The sequence below is a fragment of the Triticum aestivum genome, chromosome 7A (assembly GCF_018294505.1).
Source record: "Triticum aestivum cultivar Chinese Spring chromosome 7A, IWGSC CS RefSeq v2.1, whole genome shotgun sequence".
Taxonomy (NCBI): Eukaryota; Viridiplantae; Streptophyta; class Magnoliopsida; order Poales; family Poaceae; genus Triticum; species Triticum aestivum.
Window position 1 is genome coordinate 170,766,271 of NC_057812.1, and position 6,167 is coordinate 170,772,437.

The following is a 6,167-nucleotide window of genomic DNA, read 5'->3' on the forward strand; positions in this document are numbered from 1 at the left end:
CGTACTCTACGTCTATAAATCGATCCCATCCATAGCTTGACTTTCTACATCATATGTCACTTCAGTCTACCGTAAAGTTTTTGACATGCGGACAACCATGTTCCTCTGTTTCTACTATCTGTTAGTACTCCCTCCGTTCCAATATGGGGAACGGATCCTCTGACATTATGAAGAGATGTCACGAAGCTACAGTGTAATTCCTATATAATGCACATAGATTCTAGCCCATATACCAATGTATGCGCTGGCAGTAGAATTTGGACGAGAAAGCCCCCAGCTCCTCGCACGGTTTGGAGTACTACTCGGAGAGTTGGAGTACTACTTGGCCGCCGGAGAAGGAGGCGAGCAGGTTCACGTTGGCCTGGGCCAGGGGAGGTAGTTGCCGACCCGGGCGGCGGAGGCCTCCCTCGCCATCGCTGGCGTCGCCACCATCATCTCCGGTGGCGGCGCGAAGCTCCACAGCTGCCCAAAGTCGGCCCGCGCGGGCAGCGCCCAGAAGCCCGGGGCGGGGCCCATGGCCGCTGTTGCCGCCGCCTCGCCGGGTGCGGTGCCGTTGCCGTTGCCGCTGCCGTCGTCGTCGCGGACGCGCTTGCCGAGGATGAAGGGCGGCGTCGTGCGGGAGGTGGTGGTGCGGGTGGTGCGGGGAGGCGGCAAGCGGCTGCACGTGCGCGTGGGGGTGGGACACGCCGGGGCGGAGCGAGGAGGGTGAGGAGGTGGAGAAGGAGGCCGTGGTGGTGCCGGAGCCGGTGGCGGCGATGATGGAGGGCTCGGCCTGGCGGAGCAGCCACTCGATGGTCTGGCCGTCGGACTTGTGGCCGAGCTTGCGCATGAGCTGGAATACCCGCGCCGCGCAAATGATGGGCATCCGGATGCGCCGCCCCCAGCCGTCCACCTTGCTATGCCGGTCCTTGGACGACGCCTTGCGCATCGCCAGCGCGCCGCCGCCATTCGTCCCGTTCGTCGCCGCCACCGGCACCAACTGCTTGTTCTCCATTCCGTCGCCGCCACCTCTCTCTCGACCAGATTCTTTGGAAGTCGAACAACTAGAGATCGGGGTTTGAAGTTCGGATGATTCGAAGGAAAGGGAAGGGAGAGATGCGCTCGTTTCCGGAGGAAGGGATAAAGTTGGGGGTATTTTCTGCCAAAGGAGCGTTCGAGTGCTAATACGCACTACATATCGGAATTTCCTCTAAAAGCTTAGGCACACTATATATTGGAATGGAATGAAGGAAGTACTATACAATTGTAGACGAAGAACAAGGCGGCAAGTTGAGATTTACTATTGGTAAAAAAAAGTTCAGTTGAGCCATCATATAAAGGATAAAGCCACCTGCGAACAAGAGGAAGATCTATGGAAAGACCACCCACACCTATTTTCCAGTCAACTCGAATCTTGAGGGTGAGATTCATCTTAAAAAGGTGGGATTGTAACATCCCAATTTTTAATTTGGATGTTATACCTAGATCATCATATGCATATCATATTTTATTTATATTTGGTTGTGATCCTAGAAATCTTAAGCAACTCAAGGAACCTAAGGAGAGAGTTGGAGGTTTCGTCTATTTTCATATTTGAAATTTCTCAAATGTGAAAAAGGGTCATTTTGATTTTAATAATTTTTCTCTTCGAAATATTTCCATTATAAAAATAAAAAGAGTGGAGATAAAATGACTTCCCCAAAATAAGACGAATATTGGAGGGAAGATTTTAAAATCAAATAAATATTTTATTCGGATTTTTATTCGAGGTTTTATTTGAATTAGAAAAATATGCATTTTTTAAAATTGCATTTTTAGGCCAGAAAAATGTTCACTTTGTTCTAAATATTTTATTTAGACAGTGAAAATTATTTTTGGCATTTTTAGAATTTTATTTTTAATATTTATTTAGGATTTTTCTTCGGCGGAATTCATTTAAAAAAACTCTCCGCCGCCCGACTGGGCCAAAGGCCGAGCCGAGCCGGGCCACGCCCACGCCGCCGCCATCTTCCTGCTCGGGAGAGTCCCCGCCGCCGTTGCGTCCGAGTCCGGCCGGGCATGCCTCCCGAGGCCGACCCCAACCCGGTGCTCACTCGCCCAAGTCGCCCTCCCCGACCCCTTTAAATAGCCGCGCCGCTCCGCCGCCCGCAGCCGCCGCACCGCTGCCGCTACTGCTGCACGCCGCCACCGCCGCCCCGCGCCGTCCGACGCCGTCGCCGATCGGATCCGTCGCCGACCAGTTTTGCTTCGGTTTTCGTCGGTTTATTTCGGTAAACCCTAGATCTAGTTCGGTTTTTTAATAGATCGATTTTTCTCGGTTTTCTTCAGTTATATCTATTTTGCGAAAGTTCATTCGTTTAGTTCTTATAACGAACGAATTCGTTCGTTTGTCTCTGTTAGCGGACATTCATCCGATAGAATTTTACTTTTCTGTTTTATTTTTGGCTAGGGACCTATCCGCGATTATTTTTATCGCAGATTAGCTACTAATCTTCAAACCCTCGCAACTTTTTAACTGTTCGTCCGAATCCAGTGAAACTAACGCCAAAATCTTCGTCTTGAACCCCTCTTTCCAGATAACTAACTTAAACATGATTTTGGCAATTTAAAATTTGGTTGCAAGCAGATTTGATTTCGAACTTCTTTTGAGCGTAGTTGGAGTTTCGTAGCTCCGATTTGAGTGTCTCTTTTTGCAATTCGAAGCTCTTTAGTTGAACTTTCAATTTGGACTTTCTCATCTGAGTTTTACCCTTGCATCTATGCTTAAGTGCTTATGTATGCTATTGTTTGTTTGCGATAGAGTTTCCGGAGTGCGAATCATGCTACTACGAGTCACTAGGTTTTTTTTAGATTGTCAGCAAGGCAAGTATGACTTTGATCATATCCCTTTATTACCCAGTTTTTATGCATTAAATTCAATCCTCAAACACTGCATGGTTAGGATTTGATAACTTGTGGGTATTGGGAAGTAGTAGTTGAGGTAGTACCTATTGCCCTTTTTATTTAAACCCTGGGAGTTACTTCTACGTTATGCTTATACTGCTATGCCATGCTCGTAGACGTGGTTTGGTTGAGTGATACATGATAGTTGTGAGTATTATTATGAACTAAGGGTTGGTTTAAGGTGGCTACTTTAACACACATCTGGGTGGATTGTTTGTGGGCACCTGGGGCAATCCAGTGCTGTCCAAGGAGAATCCCAGGGAATCTGTGTGATCATCCTATGGTCCGCCCCCCCAGGCTCAAAGGGGTCATATTGTTATTCATGCTGGAAACTTCCGTGTGCAGCCACATGCCAATATGGGCTCTGGCATAGTTGAGTAAGTTGTGGGAATCCTTTCCATGATGGGCTAGCAGATGTAGGGGATTGTAGGTGTATCGGCCTATCTATCGGTTAAGGGGACCTCTTCTGAAAGACTGTGTCTCGGTCATCCATTTCTCAAACATCATGCAGTGCGAGAAATACAACGGAGGAGATCGAGTCTTGTGGGGAAAAGTGCACAAACCTCTGCAGAGTGTACAAACTAATCATGATTAGCCATGTCCCCAGTTATGGACATCCTGAGTATCTGGTGCTTGAATTATTATGTTGATCTCATCACTTTATTTAATTAACTTGTTGGGTTAATGATTACTTTAATTGGTATTGAGATGGGGTTTCCATTCTCAATGTTTATCAACCAACTTTGTAGTTAAATAAAATATATTCCTTTGTTGTAGGGAAAATTTGCTTTTCGCAAAAACATAATAACCGTAGAGCCTCCAGCAGCCATATATGCATATAGATGTAGTTGTTACATGTTCATTGCTCTACATTGTTATTTTGCCAGCATATTCCATGTGCTGACCCATTTTCGGGCTGCAACGTATTATGTTGCAGACTTTTTAGATGAAGAGTAAGGTGCGCTAGGTAGTTGTCGTGCACTCAGCTATGCCGTTGGAGTTGATGGACTCACTTTATCTTCCAAGCCTTATGATGTTATCTTATTTAGATGGCCTTAAGACATATTATTGTAATAAGTTCTCTTCTGAGACTATCGATGTATTAAGTGTGTTATTGAAACTCTGTTATAAATCCTTTAAGTACTGTGTGTGTCAGCATTACCGATCTAGGGATGGCACTTATGCACAGAGATTTGACCGTTTGAGGTCGGATTGCTACACATATAATCAAAGCCCCAAACATCAAATGGTTCAATAACAAGTAAATAATTCATAGGCATTTCTGGACATCTACTAATAGTACCAATTCTTTGACATTCATCACAAGACAAGACAAACTTACGGGCATCCTTGAAGAGAGTAGGCCAATAAAAACTAGATTGCAATACCTTATGTGCAGTTCTATCTCCAGCATGGTGTCCTCCATATGCCTCGGAGTTGTAAGTGCATCTAGTGCCCCTTTGTGATTTTGGTGTATTGAAGACTTATAGGTTAAGGGACTGACGTGTTTGCGAGTATACACAGGTCTATAAGTATATGAGGAGTTTGATATTTACAGAGAAAGTCGACCCCTAAAAATGAAGTTCTTCAACTGAAGACTTTGGATTTCTGAAGACTTACTGAAGACTTTGAAAGTGAAGAAAATGTTGTAATCCTAAAGACTTGGTATTCATTCGAGGAACATGAAGCATGAAGACTTTTGTTTTCGTAGTTTCATTTTCTCTTTCTTGAGTCATAGGAAACACCGTACTGATAAAGGGGGTCGAGGAAATACTAAGGAAAAATTTCTAAGTGATGCTCAACTCAAAATCCTACACCTACCAATCCCTTTGAGTGAATCCATTGGAAATCTCATACAGTTCAGTCAATTTCTTCAGTGACAGAGACGAAGTTCTTCTGGTCTCTGAGGAATTTGATCTGACTGAGGAGTTAGGAATTCGCCAGTGCGGATTGCCTACACAGTGAGGAACATGATAGCCCTGAGGAATTTGATACTCAAAATTCCGACCGTTGCTGTGCTATGCGCCAACTGTCCCAAAATATCTACCCACCTAACGGTCATATCATTGAAGGGCATTTATGTCTTATCATGTCGGGCTGCTCCCTAGGCTATAAATAGCCGCCCCCTACAACCACTAGCTAGTTGACTGCTCCGAGAGAAACTAACGCTTGTCATTTGAGAGCATCCCATCCTCCGAGGACTTTGAGTGAAAATCATCAAGTGAGGAAAACCCAAATCCAAACACCTACAAACCCCAAGTGATTGAGCATCACTGAAGAGATTGATCCTGCGTGGATCCGATGCTTATTACCTTTGAAGACTGTGCATCTTCCAGACAATTAGGCGTCATGGTCTAGAGCATCCAAGAGGGAATTGTGGATCGCCGAGTGACTGAGTCTGTGAAGGTTTGGAAGTCACCTGAAGACTTACCACGAGTGATTGGGCGAGGTCTGTGTGACCTTAGCTCAAGGGGAATATGGTGAGGACTGAGTGTCCTGAGCTGCATGTTCAGGACTGGGTGTCCGGGACTGTGTGTCCACAGGTTTAAATACCTAGCCGCCCTAACCGGACGTACAACTGTCACAACAGTTGGAACTGGTCTACCAAATCATTGTCTTCACCAAGCTACCTGGTTCCATTTCCTCAACCCTTCCATTTCCTCATTTCTCTGTTGTGTGCTTGTTCATATCTGTTTGAAGACTTTGACTGAAGACTTTCTCTATTTCCTCAGTTCAATTTCTTCAGTCTGTTTGTCTTATCGTGTGTTATCCTGTGTTTACGCTTTCTGTACTCCGTGCTTGTTTTCATTTCTTCATGAAGACCATGCTCATGCTTTGTTATGTTTACTTCTGAGTACTTATTCCGCTGCAAGTAGTTCTTCACTCAGGAATTTCCTCACCCTGAAATTCCTAAGTGAAGAATTCATAAAAATCGTCTATTCACCCCCCTCTAGTCGATATAACGCACTTTCAATTGGTATCAGAGCAAGGTACTCCCTTGTTCTGTGTGATTTTGGTTTAACCGTCTGGAGTTTTAGTTATGTCGACCACAGGAATGAAGACTGTGACTTGCCCCATCTTTGACGGTCATGATTATCCCAAGTGGAAGGCCATGATGAAGAAGCGCCTCATGGCGATGAATAGCAAATTCTGGACCGTCACCAAGATTGGTCTTACGGACCTATGCAAGATGGCGGAGGCTGATGATATTCGCAAATACACACTTCTCAATCTCACGGCAAAGG

At 45.3% G+C, this 6,167-nt stretch overlaps 1 pseudogene; it reads right to left on the reverse strand.

Moving 5' to 3' along the window:
• Positions 1-298: 298 nt before the first annotated feature.
• On the reverse strand, positions 299-1,413 carry LOC123153222 (transcription factor TCP7-like; annotated as a pseudogene).
• Positions 1,414-6,167: the final 4,754 nt, after the last annotated feature.